General features: G+C 41.3%; 1 long non-coding RNA gene across 1 annotated transcript; it reads left to right on the forward strand.

Moving 5' to 3' along the window:
• The first annotated feature begins 4,505 nt into the window (after nt 1–4,505).
• LOC122557380 (uncharacterized) lies at nt 4,506–10,231 on the forward strand. The gene is made up of 3 exons (XR_015758629.1): nt 4,506–5,108; nt 6,373–6,445; nt 10,118–10,231. It is a non-coding gene; the product is annotated as an uncharacterized LOC122557380 (long non-coding RNA).
• The last annotated feature ends 10,130 nt before the right edge of the window (nt 10,232–20,361 follow it).

Genomic DNA, 20,361 nt, shown 5'->3' on the forward strand with positions numbered 1-20,361 from the left:
CAATATTATATGTAATTTCATGATTTTCAACTCCTGCTGAATAGTCCTGAGTATGCCAAGAATTACACTAACAAGCAATTTACTGTTATCATTTACTGTCATCTAGTGACACCAACTAGCCACGAAATGACACGACCAGCTATCCTTAGTAGCCACACACGCAGATGACAAGCAACATGAATTCGACTGGGACAACACTACTATTATAGGACAAACCAAACAGAGAACAGCCAGGGAATTCCTAGAGGCTTGGCATTCATCCACAGATTCAATCAATAAGCACATCGATCTGGACCCAATATACCGGCCACTGCAACGGACAGCTGGAACTGACAACCGGAAGCGACAGATTCAAACCACTACAATTGCCGGAGGAAAGATCACAGAAGCGCTTCACAGGAGGCTCCCAAGCACTGAGGATATCACCTAGACAGGGGACGAAACGTCTGCAACACAAATTCCCAGCTCGGCGAACAGAACCACAACATGGAATGTTCCTAGTTAGTAAAGCTCAGGACTACATCAGAACTATCAAGGAAGCAAGACTTTTGTCAGTGGGCCCTAAAAATTTGACATATTAACACAAGTAATGGAATGAAAAATGGAAAATGAACTCTTATTTGGGAGATATCTCCCCATGCCACTGTCTCCTGTCACTTCCCTCAGTAGTGAACTTCTGGTACCCTTTTCTGAAATGAGATGTCTTCACGAACTGGAGCAAGTGCTCCTCCAGAAACCATGACCTGTCTTCTATTAAATAAAACATTTCGAGGAAAAGGTGGATAAAAGTACACTGTAGCATTAGGAGTGCCTTTTCTCTTTGCATTCAAAGGTAGTTGCAATTACTGTGAACATTATGTTGTTTACTGATCCTTCTATCATCACAGGTACTTGTCTGACTTGAGTATGACTTGTTGAGCAGAGGTGTACCATATTTGCAGGGTACCATTTTAGCTAACTGATAATGTTGAGTGATTTAATACACTAGGTCATTGCCGCATAGGTCACAAAACATTTTAATATTTGTTTCCCTCCCAGTGAAATCATAAAGCTTATTTTGCCATTATTCCCATGTTCTTGGAAAAGTTGATAACTTTAGCCATCTCATGCCTCATGGAAATATGTCTTGCACGTGTGCAGCAGACTGGAATAGTATTGGAAATTACTTATCTTTGCCCTAATAGGTTTTTACTGAAATGCCAATACATTACATAGCATTTTGGAACTCTTGTCACAAACTCTTGTTTCTTTACATTGTACTTTAGCAGTTATTCTCTGGCAGAAATCACTCTTCTTGTGCAGTCAGATATTCAAGTTATAGACTTCCACAGCATTTCCCCAGGTATAGGCTTCCCTGTTTCTTCCTCAGAATTCATGAGGCATCATTATTGTGTAAATACAAAATCACTGAATTCTTATAACACAAAAGTAGACTATTCATGTCTGTGTGGCTCTCCATAGGACTTATTGACCTACGGTACTTCTATTCTCCAATTTCTCCTTGAAGTCTTGCACATTCTTCCTTTTCAAATAACTATCCAGTTCCGTCTTGATTGAATCTGCCTTCACCACACTCTCAGGCAATATATTCCAGACCTTAACAACTCACTGCATGAAAATGTTTTTCCTCATATCGCCATTGCTTCTTTTGTTAATTGTTTTAAATCTGCATCCTCTGGTTCTCAGTCCTTCCACTTTTTTTTCCTGTTTGCTTTGTTTAGATGCTCCATGATTTGAATACCTCCAGCGAGTATCCAACATGTCCAATCCATTTATGTAACTCATGTTCCTTGCCTATCTTGTGAATCTTCTCCTCACTCCTTCACAGCTTTCCATAAAGTGTAGCTGAAACCATTGAAGGCAAACTAGTACATTTACAATTATTCACATATTTTGCTTGTGTACGCCATGCCCGTATTGATAAAGCTTAGGATGCTGCATGCTTTATTAACCAATCTCTCAACCTATCCTATCACCTTCAATGATTTATGCCCAGGCCCCTGTGCTCCTGCAGCGCCTTTAAAATAGTATTCATTACTTTATGGCTGTGTTTATTTTCATTGTGAGGTATAGTATCTGGCATGCTCAGAAAGATCCTGAAGTGATGATCTGCAGAAAGGTGGGAGAGGAGTTGCAATCAGAGCAATAATGGAAAGGGAGGTGCAGCCAGCAGCAGGGATGAGGATAGTAGCCTCCCACCCCAGAAAAGATAGTGGGTAGGGGATGGTGTCAGTTATCTCCCAGCCAGCAGTCACCAGCAGTGAGGGGTAGGACAGAGGTTTGCAGGATAGTCAGGGGACAGCCAGAAAGCTCTGTTGTAGTGTTGTGACACCATCACCACAGGTGTCTGCTGGACATCTTTGCCAACCATTTTGATGTTCAAACCAAATCTGTTATTTTATATCTTCTCTCTGTACATTTCCTACCAAAATGAGTCATTTTATATTTCTCTGCATTAACTTTTACCTTAACTGTCCTCTGGGCAATTAAGGATGGTCAATAAATGTTGGCCAATGACATCCAGATTCCTTGAACAAATTTTTAAAAACCTTAATTTATTAGGAGGTTGCAAAACAACAGTCTGGCTTGTAAATTGTCATTGCCGAACTTGCCTTAAAATGGATGCCCACACTGTGTATGCTTCACAGTAGAGGTCACATATTGTAGCCAGCCAGGACACACATTTGTTCACTTATGAATTGAGGTCTATTGTCACTCATCGTAAATGCCTGAAATGCTGTAACAACCAAAGGTACTTTCAGGCATTCCATGCTGAAACTAGGAGATGTGGAAGTCAGCTGGTCTTCCTTTCAGTTGTCAGAGTAGAAGTCTCTGGTGACAAAATAACCAGCTCACATACAAATGAAGTGGTCTACTCCCAGTTTCAACCATAGTCTGTCTATGATTTGGAGATGCCGATGTTGGACTAGGGTGTACAAAGTTAAAAATCACACAACACCAGGTTATAGTCCAACAGGTTTAATTGGAAGCACTAACTTTCAGAGTGCTGCTCCTTCACCAGGTGGTTGCCATCCTCCACAACCACCTGATGAAGGAGCAGCGCTCCGAAAGCTAGTGCTTCCAATTAAACCTGTTGGACTATAACCTGGTGTTGTATGATTTTTAAAATAGTCTGTCTAGGATGTTATGTGTTGATGGTGGCTCTCTAACTAGTATGATTTGGTTGTTATTACACATACTTCACTGGTTGATATAGTCCTTGATTTCATTGTTCATGTTTGGGCAGGAGAGCATTTCTTTTGCCTTCCTCAGATCAAATTAGTTCCTTTGTGGCTTGTACGATTGTGCTTTTGTATTTTTCCTCTCAATTCCTGAGGGATAATGGATAATTTCCTTTGCGTAATACACCATATTCAGCAGTCAGCTCAGCTCTGTATACCCACTATGTTTTTGGGACCACAGAAGTATCCTTGATTCTTTCAGGGTTCTCGTTTCATCATGACCTCTGATAACTGTGGAGTTGCACTTTGTCAGGTAGTTTATTTGATTTGAGCAAGGCACTTATCCATAAGGTTTAATGTTTCAGATGGATTGATGATTTCTAGAGCATGTTTATCTGCAGCTTCATGGATCTAAAAAATGTCACACTCTATTGTAACATCCTCTACTTTTTTCAAAGGGACCACTGCTTTAGCCAGCAAGTAAGTGATGTACTTCTATTTTCCTTGCTTACATGTCACATCCAGATTATATCTCTTCCATCAGAGTAATATTATTTGCAGACATTTTGGAGCAGATAGAAATGGCTGGAGGAAAATACCTTAAATGGTTTGTCGTTGAACTCGACTACGATGGGAAGATCATTAACAAACTCATGTTATCTGTGTGGATACTTTGTTAAATCCATGTAGATGCACAAAAAACTTCCAAGCAGCATGCAGAATGTAGGTAGGTCATTGCTGCTTTCATCAACTTCATTTGCCAGTAACCATCATTCACATCTTGGTTAGTGAAGATTTTTTGCCTTTGTAAGTGTGGCAAACTTCCATGCATACCTGGCTTAGAGTAATGAAATCACTTCAGAGTTTTAGTTAGATTTTCTGCATAGATGCATACTCTCAGCTTTCCATATTATTTCAATGTATCCAAGTTGCTTATCCATTCTGTAGGACTTGTCATTTTCTTGATTACTCCCTTCTTTTCCAACTCTTCTTTCTGTCTATCAGGTTAGTCTTGAGGACAGCTAGAACTTTTCAGCAAATGTTTTCATCTACTTTTCAATAGAAAAATATCTTAAACAGGTTGTTGTATTCCTCGATAATTTGTCCCATGATTTGGAGGTTTTGATATTGGACTGGGGTAGACAAAGTTAAAAATCACCAGGTTATAGTCCAACAGATTTATTTGGAAGCACTCACTTCCGAGATGCTGCTTCTTCATCAGGTGCTTGAAAACCTGTTGGACTATAGCCTGGTGTTGTGTGATTTTTAACTCTGTTCCATGATCATTAATATTATTTGCTGTGACATATTGCAAATTCCTTTTGGCATTGTGGTACCAATATAGGTTTTAGGCCTGCTGTAGTTGAGATAAGTTACATTTTATTGTCATTTACGATCTGCAACTCTGGATCTTCATTCTTCTCATTGCACTGGATTTTCAAAGTAATTTATACTTGCAACATGAGTATAGTGCCATCAACGGCTTTATTTTGATTAGCATTTTGCACAGATTTGTGCATAGATCTGTTGCACTATACATCAGTGTCCATCTGACACTTTCCATTGACTTGATGTTCTCTTCATGGAATAATAATTCCAAAAGTCACAAACCTGTAACATCTATTGACTTGACTGAACCAACCTGTTGCATGGTGTTGTGCACACCAGTTTTTTTTTATTGTTTTTGAACTGTGGATGAAAAGAGGAAAATATTGCTTTAAACCAAGGTGACTATGTAAAGAGTTGACTGCAGTTTTAAAAATCATGTTTACTGGAACATATTGTGAGTTGTTTTTTTTTCATGCATCCACAGGATGAGGGTGTCACTGGTCAGGCCATTATTTACTGCCCATCCTTAATTACCCATAGGGCAGTTAAAGTCAACCATTTTGTTGTGGATCTGGAGTGATATGTAGGCCAGACCAGGTAAGGATGGCAGTTTCCTTCCCTAAAGGATATTAGTGAACTAGATGAGTTTTTTTGATAATGGATTTGTGGTGATCATTAGACTGTTTAATTCCAGATATTCATTGAATTCAAATCAAATTCCACCATCTGTCATGGTGGGATTCGAGCCTGGGCCCCCAAAACATTACATGGGTCTCTGGATTAACAGTCGACTGATTATACCTCTAGGCCATCACCTCCTCCAGTGTTGTGTACAATATTACATTCTACTACAATAGTGAGAGCAAAGTCAAACACCATGGGGAAAATGTGTTCTGAACTAAGGGACAATTGCGTAGCAACAAACTTCTGATTGGCTCCTAATGAGTGACCATGGCCTGTGTGGGGCCAGTGCAAAAGAGGATCTCTCAGTCTGTAAGGGAAAACATTAAAAAATCTTCCTTCCTCTCCTGCGTGGAGGTATGAAAATCTCCAGTAACAAATAGCTGCCTTCATAGAAAATGGGACCAGGAATAGTCCATTCTGTCCTTTGAGCCTGCTCCACTATTCAATATGATCGACTGATCATCCCTCAGTGCCTCTTTCCACTTTCTCCCCATATCCTTTGATCTCTTAGTCCTAAGAACTTTATCTATCCCCTTTTTGATAGCATTTAATGAATCAGCCTCAACCACTTGCTGTAGCAGAAAATTTTACAGGCTCACCAGATTCTAGGTGAAGACTTTTTTTCCTCATCTCAGTCCTACAAAGCCTATCCCATACCCTTAAACTGTGACCCCAGATTCTGGACTCCATAGTCAGCAGGAACATCCTTCCTGCGTTTACCTGACTACTCCTGTTACAAGTTTACAGGTTTCTATTAGACCTACCTACCACCGCCGTAGGATAGTGTGGGAAGTGGAATTGAGATGGATGACCAACCATGAACTAACTGAATAACGGAGCAGCTTCGACAGGCTGAATGGCCTATTCCTAATACAGTATTCCTGTAACACTTGCAGTAGAGGCTTGTGTGATGAACTTCTCCAGGATGAATGGCATCATCAGGAAAATTAAAAAAAAAACACGAATTGAGTCTTATTGAAGACAAAATCAGTTTCCCTCTCCAGGTTGGGCCTTTGAAGATTGCATTAGCAATATGAGGATTAATATAAATAAAATGAGTTTGTCTGAAAAACTTTGATCTAATAACATGTTTTGAATTGTTATTTAAGATTAGTTGTATGTCATAACATTAAGCTTTACTCATTTTCTTACCTCCCTGAAATCTTCCCCTAACCAGCACATTGACTGTAATACTGTATGACAATACAACATTCTGCTGCAGTGATTCATGCACTTCACACAACAGGGTGGTGAGTATAGATTTTTTTTAATTCACTGCACTAACCAGCCTGTTTTTATTTCATGAGTAAAACCTCTCTGAGTCACAGCAACAATCAGCATTTTGGTGCTTCTTTGTGTTTTCTTTCCCACCATGTGAGATATCATTTGCTAACATATACTCTTTCTGGTCTGGATAAAGAATTCTGAAATGTGCTTTGTGTTTCTGTTGAAAGTTTTCAATTAGTATTGGTGTTATTGTGAGAAATGAACATTTTCACAATAAGCTTTATATTAATAGAAAGAACCTTACAGAGAGCAATGGTAAACAGCTGATATACAGCTATGGACTATGTTATTACAGAGTACAAAGCAATGCATCATTCATTTGTACAAAGTTAGATAACAAAACTTTTAGATGCCTATTTGATACTGAATTCAAAAAAATACACACTTTTACATTGAAATTATTTTTGTCAAACATATTTTCGAAGGGATAAACCAACCTGACCTTTTCTTCACTAATCTCCCCATCGCAGATGCATCTATCTATGGCAGTTTTGATATATTGTGCAGGTGAAGTGTTGTCTTTACATTGAATATAGTATCCATCGTGTTGTGTGGCACTACAGTTCTGTAAAATAGGATAGATTTGAAACAGAAACAGCAGTTCAAAACTGGGCATCCACAAAGTGCTCTGGGCCTTCAGCAGCATAATTGAATTAAAACAACGTGTAATTTCGTGGCTCATGTATGCCGCATTCTAACATTATCATCAAACTGGGAGATCAACCCTCGTACAAGGAAGAGTGCAGGAGAGGAACACTATTATGCTACCTAAAATTTAGATGTCAGTCTGGTGAAGCTACAACATAGGACTTGCAGGCCAAGTAGAATTAGTAGGTGACAGGCAAAAATAAGTAATCACACAACCAATAGATCAGATCGGAGGTGTGCTGTCCTGCTACTTCTAGTCATGAATGTTGGTGGAAGATTAAATAATTAATATGAGAAGGTTCCACAAGTATTCCCCTCAATGATAGAGGACTCAGCACACCAGTGCAAAAAAACAAGGCCAAAGTACTTACAACTATCTTATGCTGGCAGTGCTGAGTTTAAAGAAAATTTCAAGAAAAAGCATATAATTATGCTAAGATGAGTGGTAGGTCAGATCATTGATCAGTATATAACAAACAGCAGATGAGGAGGGAAACAACATTTGAATATGAGAGGAAGCTAACTAGGTGTGTAGACATGGATAGCAAAGCGCTTTTACAGATTTTTAAAAAGGAAAAATGTAAATGAAGTGAATGTGGGTTCTTCAGGGAGTTTGAATAGAAAGTTAACAGGAGATAGTAAGGGAATAGGCAGATAAAATGAACAAATATTTTACTTTTACTTCACTATAAATGATACAACAAACAGTTCAGTGACAATTGTAAATCTAAAAGTGCACGGGAAAGTGGAACTTCATGAGATTACTATCATGAGGGCAGTGATAAAAGTCAAATTGATGGAGCTGAAACAAACAAAAACAGAAAGTATTGGAGAAACTAAGCTGATCTGGTAGTATTTGTGGAGAGAAAAAGAAAATTAACGTTTTGAGTCTAGTGACCTTTTGTTAGAGCTGAAAGCAGCTAAGAATGATGATATTTATGCAGATGGTGGCTGGGGTTAGGGAAGGAGTGGAATGGATAGATGGAGATGGTGCCTAGTGAAAGAGAGAAAAAAGGGAAGCGGACAAAGGGATGTTGATATTGACCAAGCTGATGAGGTGATAATGTTGATTGAATAGTTGAAAGTGGGTTAGCTGAGCTGAAAGCATGTAGGATAGAACCTGGTGGTGTGTGTTGATGGATAACAAATATGGAGGGAAGTGTTTGTGTTCTGAAATAGTTAAACTCAGCCTAAAAGCTGTACATTGCCTAGTTTGAAGAGGAGGTGTTTTTCCTTCAGCTTGCATTGAGCTTTGCTGGAACACTACAGCGGGCCTGAGACCAAAATGTTGGCATGTGAAGACAGTTGTATATTAAATAGGCAGGTAACTAGAAGCTTGGAACCATTTTTACATGTAGAATGGAGGTGTTCAGCAAAGCACTCAATCAGTCTGTGTTTCAACTCCCCAATATAGAGGAGGTAGCATTGTGAGTAGCAAATACAGTAGATTAGATTGAATGGCGTACAGGTAAATTGCTCCTTCATGTGGAAGTTGTCTCTGGGGCCCTAGATTGTGAGGAGGGAGGAGGTAAATGAGCAAGTGTCATACCTTCTGCAATTGCAAGGGAAGGTGTCATGGGAGTTGAGGAGGTCTTAGGAGTGGAGGAGGAGTGGTCCAGGGTGTCCCAAAAGGTTGTCTTTGTGGAATACTGGCAAGGGAGGGGAAGGGAATATGGTGGTGGCATCCCACTAGAAGTGGCATAAATAGTGGCTATGATCCTTATGGAAGCTGTGGGAATGGAAAGTGAGGACAAAAAAGGACCCTACCATTGTTGTGGAAGGGAAGGGATGAGGGCAAAAGTGTAGGAAATGGATTGGGCATGGCTGCAGATTCTGTCAACCATAATAGCGATGATTCCCTGATTGATTTAAAGGTGGACATCACTGAGGCCTTGCTGTGGCAGATAACATAATCAGAACAGATGCGATACAGACAGTTGTGTAGTCAAAGTAACTGTGGGAGTTGGTGGATATTTAGTGGATGGAACTGTGGCCTGACAAGTCTCCAGTTACAGATAGACTTCATCCTAAAGTCATAAAAGAAGTGCTTATTGAGGTAATAGATGTATTGTTGTTAACTTTCCAAAATTCCTTAGAGTCAGGAATAGTTCCGTTGGACTGGAAAATGGCAAATAGAACCTTTCTTTTCAAGAAGGAAGAAAGGCAGAGAATAGCAAATTGTAGGCCAGTTAGCTTGATGACTGATGTTGGGTAAGTATAGGGATTGATTAATAAAGAGCTTAGAGCTTGGCACTGCAAAAAAACCCAAGGAGGGTATGCATTATTAGGGTTTTGTCTTATTTGCAAGTTGTTACAAGTGGAGTCTGGGGATAAATATTGGGTTCTTGACTTTTTATAATTTACATCAATAATTTTGATGAGGGGAACACCAACAGGACAGCAGATTGTTAGGAAGGTGTAACGACCCAAAAATGTGAGACAAATTATAACCTAATTTAACACCTGTGAAAGTACAGAACTAATACCCTGAATCATTCGCACTGAACCTCTGATTCCTCTCTCAATCATCAAACTAGGCTCCTCAAACACCAATGCCCCTTCTAACCCTGTGGCTTTGCAAATATCTGGGCTAAGTCCTTTCCTAAACGCACCTATGGTGTATCTTCATCACGTTAACAGCAGTGGTTCAAAAAAATACCTGGTGTACCTGCTGTACCTACTGAAAAGACAATTTAATTGAAGCAGTTACTCCCACAACCAAGCCTTTGTGAATTCCTTTGATTAGGACATTCCAATGGTATTAAACACCTACATGGATGACACAGGCTACATATGGTATGAAGAATGTTGGATGCTGCCGTCGCTTTATTAACTATTAAATGCTTCCACACTTTCCTGGTCTTCCATAACAAGCTGCCTTGCCATTAAGTACTCAATCTTTATTGTCATGTCCTAAATTGGTGTCAAAATTGTAATGCAAGATCCTTGATTGCAGGATCCCTGGTTTTCTGATTTTGTTTCTCCAGCGAGCACAGTTGTTTATATTGTCATGCCTGTTGCATGTCCCATTTGTGCTGGTCACTTTGAGGAATTGTAAATATGCTACACCACGGCACTATGACAGGTGGCCATTCAATAACCAAACCAATTGTTTGGTTACAACACAATGATTTAGAACAGGTAACTCCAGTCTAATCTTCTAGTTGAATGCGCTTTGGAGTTATGGAGTTGTTCCCTTACAGATCCAACCAAGTTGACCTGAGATTGCTGGAAAGTTGGTATCTGCCTTTTTCTGATGGGTTCTGTCAGATCCTCTGCTGGATTGGCAGGAGCGCAGTGCAATCCTCAATTAAATTGGTGCTTTTCTGCTTAATCAACGGAATGAATGCTACAATATTTCAGCAAAGTACGATTCTTTTGGGTTTTTTTGGAAGGTTTCTCTCTGTAAGGCCTCGTGAGTCTTCTCTCGCTCTCATCCCAAACTAACCTCGTCAACTATCTATTCAACCCTCATGATGCCTCCCTTGTCCAATGCTAGCTGGAATCATACAATTCACTATAGCCAGAAGAACTCGAGACTGGCATTTCTGGCATGGTTCTTTAAACATTGTTGTAAAGCAGCCTTGCACTGCTGCACACACTCCCAGAGGACATAGCAAATAAGGTGAAATAGGTGCCATGATTTTCCGTCAGGGACATCAATGTCTTGGGGGATAGTACAAAAGAGTACTTTCCCCTTTCTACAGGACCACCAGAGGAAACCATGGCACTAGACTGAGGTTGTGACTTGGGTCATTTGTGGTCTCAACCATTCATCAAACCATTCAACCATGCAGAAAGAAGGTTAAAGACCTTCGGCCCTCTACCAATGTTTGTGCCATCATCTTCCCTCTGCTACCTCATAGTCACTATATTTCATGCAACAGCACCCACTTCCCACCAAGGATATCTGTCACTTTCACATGCACTCATTCTTCACATCCACTCATTCTTCACTCGCTCTAATGCACCCTAACAAACACGTCTCCAAGCACCCAACAACCAAACCAACCCTGCATGTCCTCTGCACTGCCCTACATTGTCTACTCACTCAATTAGGTTGCTTCATTATCTTTCTCCCACATGCATCAGCACCAATAGATGTGCCAAACACTTCCATCTCACTCAATACCTCCCATTCTCAGAAATCACCCTATAACATGGCCAAATGAGCCAAGACGGGTTGTGGGGTACCCAACATCTGTCACTTCACTTTTTACAAGGACAGGATTCTGGCATGGGCTGGGGAGGATTGGAACCATTTCTGCGGTGATGCCAAAAGTTCATGTCGTACCAAGCATGTAAGAAGCCAGGTTCCTTGCAGTTCAGACGTCACATTAACCCCGCTGTCAATATAGCTTTCACCTGATACAACTCAACTTCTGGCCGTGACATCTCTGTTTTATGTCTTGCAGGTGCCATTGGCATGGTCAAAGGCTTGGCAAGGAAGAGGATGTTACCTCCGCACATGTCCTACGGTATGCCTGAGGAGGAAGCCACAGAGGATACACTGGCAAGGCTGCCACTTGCACATTCCACCAGCTCAAATACTGACTCAGTAGGTATTCCAGCTAGATTCGATTTGATTTATTATTGCCACATTTACTGAGATACAGTGAAAAGTATTATTTTTCAAGCTATCCAGACAAATTATGTTTTACATAAGTACATCAAGGTAATAGTATGGAATGCAGAATATAGTGTTACAGTTATAGAGAAGGTGCAGAGAAAGATTAACTCTAATAATTGAGAGGTCCATTCAAATGTCTGATAACAGCAAGGAAGAAGCTGTGCCTGAACCTGCTGAGTCGTGTTTTCAAACTTTTGCATTTTCTACCTAATGGAACAGGGTGGAAGAGAGTTTAACTGGGGTGGAGGGGTCTTTGATTATGTTGGCTGCTTTCTCAAGGCAGTGGGAAGTATAGATAGAGTCAATGGGAGGGCAAAAATAGAGATTTTGTGAGGGCATATTAGTGGTACAGATGACACTTGATTGTTTAGTGTGTTCTCATAATTCTAAATAAATATTCACCTCTGACTATCATCTGTTTGTGTGACTATCTTTATAGCTGAAAATGCAAACTTAATGATACTAAAGTCATTGATCTTTATCCTAGATGATGTTCCATGTACTGAGGTATGAAATGAATAGCTTCTGCCCCATGAGTAGGCAATGGATAAAGTGCAGGTACTTGGGACTTTGGCAACTAAGCTCCATCTTTCCAGGCGCATAAACATTGCTATTGCATCACTAGCATTAGTGAAGTTTAGCTATTATCCTGCATGAAATGGTTCAGGAGTGCTTATATCGAACAGTTGGACTGCACACATTAGGTTAATGTCAAAGGGAGACAAGGAGTACCAAGCTTGCAAGAATGTTTAATCTTTACTGTAAAGACGTGTGCCTATTGATGTTCCGTTTTGAAGCCTATACAGCTATAACTCATAGACTGCCTTCTTCACAGATGGCAGCACCTACCGTGTAGACTCTGTATGTGGTCACAGCCACTTTCATTTCCACTGCACGTTAGTGAGTTATGATGGAAGGCAACAGAGGCCTTTCCTTGACTTCACCTCGGGACTTGGTTGATAGGTTTAGGGTGAGAGGAGAAAGATACAAAAGAGACCTAAGGGGCAACTTTTTAATGCAGAGGGTGGTACGTGTATGGAATGAGCTGCCAGAGGAAGGGATGGAGACTAGTACGATTGCAACATTTAAAAGGCATCTGAATGGGTATATGAATAAGAAGGGTTTGGAGGGATATGGGCCAAGTGCTGGGAGTTGGGACTAGATTGGGTTGGAATATCTGGTCGGCATGGATGAGTTGGATCAAAGGGTCTGTTTCTGTGATGTACATCTTTACGACTCTATGGTCTAGCTTTGGTTGGTGGAGGAGGTGAGGGAGGGTATGACAGTTTGGACTTCCACAGATCTGATGGTGGCAGACAGGGTGGAGGTGTTAGGCCCAGCTATCTCCAGAGTGAAGCCCCAAACATGAACATCCCCTTCTAGGTAGCCCTCTCTGTCAATCCCAAAAGCATCACACCTCTTCAAGCCCCTACTCAACCCATGTATCTGAGTCTACATCTGCACACCTTTCACCAGGTCTAGGCAAAAGAGGTGAACATGCTAGGTCTTGTAGTTCATTTTCCTCTCAACAGACACTCCAGGGTGCTGATCACCATCAACAAAAACTTATTTCCCTACATGATCCATTACCCTCTCATGCTCTGCCATTTCCCCCTCACCCTTCCCCCCCCACCCATATGTTGAATTGATGCTGTCTGTCTGCACTCACACTATTACGTTCTCCAGCCTCTATAATGCAACACCAGACACTTGTTAATTTCCTGGGTTTAGATCAGAGTGGTGCTGGAAAAGCACAGCAGGCCAGGCAGCATCCGAGGAGCAGGAAAATCGACGTTTTGGGCAAAAGCCCTTCATCAGGAATGGGGGCAGGGCTTTTGCCCAAAACATCGATTTTCCTGCTCCTCGGATGCTGCCTGGCCTGCTGTGTTTTTCCAGCACCACTCTGATCTAAACTCTGGTTTCCAGCATCTGCAGTCCTCATTTTTGCCTACTTATTAATTCCCTGTCCCCTTGACAATTAGTGAACAGAGCCCCAAGTTTCTCACCCCCTTGAAAAATGACCAAACATTGACCTGATAAATATATAGTTCCTTAACTGTGTTAATGTGACTCCTCGAGCTGGCTGCACTGGACCCGCATGACTGATTGTGATCCACTCAGTAGATTGAAGGGTTATGGATCCCCTGACTGTAAAGGTGTGAAACTGATGTAGCAATGTGCCATAGTGCACATATTTGCTCCTCTTCTGCTGATTGCCATCAATCATGACAAGCTTCTTGGCTTCATATCAGTACTGAATAGCAAGACATTACAGCAATACCATGAGCCTTTAAGCTCAGACATAAAAAGGCAAGGCAAGGCAGGGAATCTCCGAGTATCCTGATGGATGCTAATTGAGTGAGTGTTGGAAAGCAAACAAGCAGCCCTGAGATGCTCCCTAGTCCAATCTGTGACTTGGCTGTTTGTCCTGCACAACACTGTCCTTGGTACACACTATAGTTCAGCCTTGAAATGCAATGGTGTTATGCAAGGGCATTGGGAGATGTGCCATGATAATATGGAAAGGCTGGCATATGTCAGATGCCTAGGTTCATTGGCATGGAGAGTGCACGACTGCTGCCTGGGAGCACGTTCTGAGATGTTGGTGACATTTGTGTGAGATGCTGGCCCACAGGGGCTAGCAGTCAGCTGAAATTGCCAGTTACCTGCTTAAACTTCCATGTCAGAAATTCTCGGCTTGTAGTTTCTATTTATCCCACTCCTTAAGAAAGGAGGTCGACATAACACGGGTAACTATAGGCCTGTTAGCTTAACTTCTGTAGAGGGGAAGATTTATAATGTAGGAAGAAACAGCAAAAGATTTCAATAGAGATTGTCCATCAAGCAGACACAGCATGGTTTCATGAAAGGCAGGTCATGTTTAACTAATTTACTGGGGGAACCGGTGGATGTGGCATATCTGGATTTTCAGAAAGCATTTGACACAGTGCCGCACAAAAAGTTACTGCATGAGGTAAAGGTACATGGTGTTACAGATAAAGTATTAGCATGGATAGAAGATTGCTTAATTAACAGAAAGCAAAGAGTGGAGATAAATGGGTGTTTTTCTAGTTGGCGGTCAGTGACAAGTGGTCAGGGATCAATGTTGGGACCACAATTGTTTACAATTTACATCGATGATTTGGAGTTGGGAACCAAGTGTAGTGTGTCAAAGTTCGCAAATGACACAAAAATTAGAGCAAAGTGTGCAGAGGACACTGAAAGTCTGCAGAGCGATATGGATAGGTTAAGTGAGTGGGCAAGAGTGTGGCAGATGGAGTACAATGTTTGTAAATGTGAGGTCATCCATTTTGGTAGGAATAACAGCAAAATATGCTATTATTTAAATAGTGAAAAGTTGCAGCATGCTGGTGGAGGGACCTGGGTGTTTTTGTGCATGAATCACAAGAAGTTGGTTTGCTGGTGCAGCAGGTTATTAAGAACCTTGTCCTTCATTGTTATTAAAAACAGGGCGGTTATGCTGAAGCTGTATAGGGTGCTGATGAGGCCCCACATGGAGTACTTTGTGCAGTTCTGGTCTCCTTACTTTTGGGAAAGGATCTACTGGCACTGAAGGGGGTGCAGAGGAGTTCATTAGGTTGCTTCCGGAATTGAGAGGGTTGCCTAATGAGGAAAGATTTAGGAGACTGGGGTTATACTCATGGGATTTTGAACAATGAGGGGGGATTTTATAGAAACATCTGTTCCTGTCATAATTTTATATAAGATAAAGGCAGGGAGGTTGTTTCCACTGGCAGGTGAAACTAGAACTAGGGGGCATTGCCACAAAATAAGGGGGAGCAGATTAAGGACTGATTTGAGGAGGAACTTCTTCACCCAAAAGGGTTGTGAATCTGTGGAATCCTCTGCCCATTGAAGCAGTTGAGGCTAACTTGTTGAATGTTTTTAAGGTGAAGATAGATTTTTGAAAAGTAAAGGAATTAAGGGTTATGGTAAGTGAATGGGTGAGTAGAGTTGAGTCCACAAGAAGTTCAGCCACGATCTTATTGAATGGCAGAGTAGGCTCAATGCGCCAAATAGTCTGCTCCTGCTCCTATTTCTTATGTCCTTATGGTAGGAAGCTGCACATTAATGAGGTGAGATTTTTATTTAATGAGAGCAGGAACAAGTAATACTCCCCATTAATAGATCTCTCTGGTCTGACTCTCGTCATGATGTCTGGGGCTCTGTTTGGAAATGCGACTCATTGCTCCTGACATTGAGAAAGGCCTCACTCAATTTCTCATGTGGTTCTCCCATATCTCTCATCACAGCCCACATCATTCAGGGTCTAGTAACATTCCACCGTAAGAAATTATTAACTGGCACCTAATATGATGGCACATTAGAAAAGACCTATTAATGCCTTTTGAAGATTGTGGGCCACAACCAAAGAAAGTGATTGTTTAAACCTCAAGCATGCTGCCAAGCAAAAGTTGTTTTTTCATGTAATGGCACTAAGCTGAAATATTTCAGCAACACAGCAGGAAGCAAAGTCTGTGGAAAGGGTAAATGGTAGATTAAATGAACAGAGCAATCACAATACAGAAGAAATGAATTAGCCAAAGTACTATTTTAAAAGTCAAGTACCATAATACAAATGACTTGATTTGGAAGAAAAACAATTATGTTCTTTAAACAGCAGCCCCAGCAAGGCTTGTGAATGCATAAGTACTAAAATAATAGGATGTGTGGGAGACAGAGATTTCATTTTTTATGCTGGTCATCCATTATTTTAGTCTCACATTGATTACAATGATTCCGCAGGGAAGGTGTTGCGAAATGACACATTCAAGCAAAGTGCTGAAATGTGGGATTACACACATATTTCCCATAATATCACTCAATTACTCATCTCTACTACATAACCATGAGGTCACAGTGGTCCAGAAATTTGTTCGTGCTGCAGTTGAGCACCATGATTGATCCCGGTGCCTGGATGGTTGGACCTGAAGACTATTCAATATTACTGTTCGGTCCTGAGGACTTGAGACTGTTGAGCTGCAGGGGCAACTGAGGGCAGGGAAGTTGGGAGAGAAAGTTCAATTAGGTATGAGCAACCAAAAGCAAAAGTGAGGCCACAAGGAAAGGGAGAGATATTGGGACAGGGGAAGCAACTGTGTCATTCAGAAGGAGAAAGTGAGACAACTGGGATGAATGGGCTTTTGCCTGAAACATCGATTTGCCTGCTCCTCGGATGCTGCCTGATCAGCTGTGCTTTTCCAGCACCACTCTAATCTAGACAACTGGGATAAAAGGCTGTTTTGATGGCTTGAGATTAAAGTTTGGGGGGAAGGGAGTGTGGAGTGGCAGCATGGAGTCATTGAGATGAGAAAGATGTTCAAGTTTGAAGACAGACACTTTATTTCCTCTTCACAGTTTCTGTAAGCGGAGACTTTTATTGATAAGTCAAAGTCCCTTGTCAGTGTGAACTAGTTACTCTGTGCCTCATTATAAACAAGTGAAGGAAGAAGAAGAAGTTACGTTCTGATCAGCAGAAGGATCATCTCTGTGGACAGAGACCATTGAATTGCCTTCCCAGTCTTTCCCTTCACCCATGATACCCTGTTTTTCTTCTCTGTGTCCAACTGTGTATGTGTGTAGAGGGGGAGTTTATAAAGGGGCTTTAGAGTTTAACTACTAAAATTATATGTCAAATTTTCATAATTGTTTACCTTAGTTAGAATTTGTTTATTACAATAAATAGTCATTTCTGTTAAGGACAGAAATCTCCTCCGTACTTTCTGTCAATCAGGACCTGAAGGACAGGTAGATTGGGGAATTCTGCATACTTTATAAAATCTTCAATTTTTGCAGCGACTCTAAGAACAGAGGTGCTTGATTTCCAGTGCACTATCCCAGTGAGGCATAACATTCACCAATCTACCTGTTACAGGTATGTCTGCTCATGACAATATCAATAAGAGTGGACATTGCACATTTTTCTTGCGATCAGATACCATTTTCACATTGAAAATTGCCTTCATTATGTTAGGCAAAACTATCACTTGCTAAATAGAACAGACTTTGAACTACTAACTCACGGCTGGGCATCCATGAGGCACTGTGGGACATTAGACGCGGCCAAATTGCACACCAACGCAATCCGCAACCTCATAGCCAACATATTCCCCAATCTGTCATTGCCATTAAGTAAGGGAACAAACACTGATTGAATGAAGGGTGCAGGAGGGCATGTCAGGAGCAACATCAGATATAACTAAAAGTGAGGTTTACAAAAAAAGGACTGCTTGTGTGCCAAACAGCGTATGGAGTAAGTGCTAGACAGAGCAAAGCTATTCTACATCGGATCAGATCTACTATCTGCAGTTCTGATACATGCAGTCATGAATGGTGGAGAAGGCAGCATTACAAACATCCCAATCCTCAACAATGGGGAAGTCCTGCACATTAGTGCAAAAGATAAGACTGAAGCATCCACAACAGTCCTCAGCCAGAAGTGGCGAGCAGATAATCCATCTTGGCCTCTACCAGAGGTCCCCAAAATCAAATATGCCAGTCTTCAGCCAATTTGATCCACTCCATGTGATATCAAAAACCGACTGAAGTCATTGAATACTGCAAAGATTATTGGCTATGGCATCATTCTGGCAATATTAGTGAAGACATCGCTCCAGATATCAGTATGTTGCTAGCTAAGTTGTTCCAGCCAACTTGGGATCCAGCCAACAATTGTCCATATATGTCCTGTAAACAAAAAGCAGGATATCCAACCTGGCCAATTATGGCCCTATCAGTCTGTTTGTAATCAACAGTAAAAGTATGGAGGATGTCATCATTCATGTTATCAAGCAGCACCTGCTTATCAATAAGCTCAACAACTGCTCATTGATACCAAGTTTGGATTCTGCCAATGCCACTCAGCTTCTAACCTCATTATAGCCTTAGTTTAAACATGGACTGAATTCTCACAAATTCTAGGGGTAGTGTCAGACTGACTGCTCTTAACATCAAGACCACATTTGATTGAGTTTGGCATCAAAGAGACCTGGGAGAAAGTGAGGACTGCAAATGCTGGAAATCAGAGCTGAAAATGTGTTGCTGGAAAAGTGCAGTAGGTCAGGCAGCATCCAAGGAGCAGGAGAATCAACATTTCGGGCATGAGCCCTTCTTCAGGAAAGGGCTGAAGAAGGGCTCATGCCCGAAATGTTGATTCTCCTGCTCCTTGGATGCTCCTTGGATGCTGCCTGACCTGCTGCGCTTTTCCAGCAACACATTTTCATCAAAGAGACCTGGCAAAACTGGAGTCAATTCAAATCAGGAGTACTTGCCCTTGGTTAAAGTTATAGCCAGCACAAAGGAAGAGTACTGTTAATATTAGAGTCAGTCATGTCAGTTCCAATATAACTCTGTTGAAATTCTTTGAGGTAATATCCTCATTTGAATCATCTTCAGCTGTTTTGTTAATGACTGTCCCTCCGTCGTAAGGTCAAAATTGGAGATGTTCACTAGGGAGTACAGAATCTTCAGCACAGTTGTGACTCTTGAGATACTGAAGCTGTCCATGTCCAAATGCATCAAACCTCGACAATACACCAACAAACTAGTATCTGACCATCATCCCATGATATACAATGGCCTTGCCATCCAGAAACCCCCACTATTAATATCCCAGAGGTTACCATTGACCAGAAGTTGAACTGGGCTAGCCATACATACAAAAGCAGGCTATAGACTAGGAACACTGTAATTAGATCACGTCCTAACTCCTTAAAGCCTGTCCACCCTCTACAAGTCTAAAAGTGTGGTACTGGAAAAGCACAGCCAGTCAGGCAGCATCCAAGGAGCAGAAGAGTCGACATTTCGAGCATAAGCTCTTCATCAAGAATGACATTCTGCTCAAAATGTCAACTCTGCTGCCTGATGGCTGTGCTTTTCCAGCACCACACTTTCAGACTCTAATCTCTAGCAGCCCTCACTTTCTCCACCCTCTACAAGTTGCGAGCCAGAAGTGTAATGGAATACTCCCCACTTGACTGGATGAATACAGGCCCCCCAACCTACTCAATCTCATCTCATAAGAAAATCCCTTCATGCCCGGGATCAGCCTAATGCACCTTACCTTGATTGCCTCCAATTCTAGTATATCTTTCCCTTGATAAGGAGACCAAAATCATTTATAATATTCCAGGTATAGTCTAACTGGGACCTCGTACAGTTTTAGGGAGACTTCTCTTTGAAGTAAAGAACTTAGGAAATATGACGAGAGATGTTGGAAATTATGCGGATAACAAAATTAACGTTAAGGCTCTTTACCTGAATGCTCGTAAAAGCAGATGAATTAATGGCACAAATCATCGTGAATGATTATGATGTGGTAGGCATCGCAGAGACGTAGTTTCAGGGGGTTCAGGACTGACAGTTAAACATCCAAGGGTTTGCAGAGGGGGCAGGGTTGTCTTGTTAGTTAAGAATGAAATTAAATCTATGGCACTGAATGACACAGGGTCAGATGATGTGGAGTCTGTGTGGGTGGAGTTGAGGAACTACAAAGGCAAAAAAACCATAATGGGAGTTATGTACAGACCTCCTAACAGTGGTCAGGACCAGGGGCGCAAGATGTACCAGGACATAGATAGG

The sequence above is a fragment of the Chiloscyllium plagiosum genome, unplaced genomic scaffold (genome assembly GCF_037043375.1).
Source record: "Chiloscyllium plagiosum isolate Xiang-an unplaced genomic scaffold, Cpla_swu_hap1 HiC_scaffold_11, whole genome shotgun sequence".
NCBI classification, from domain to species: Eukaryota; Metazoa; Chordata; class Chondrichthyes; order Orectolobiformes; family Hemiscylliidae; genus Chiloscyllium; species Chiloscyllium plagiosum.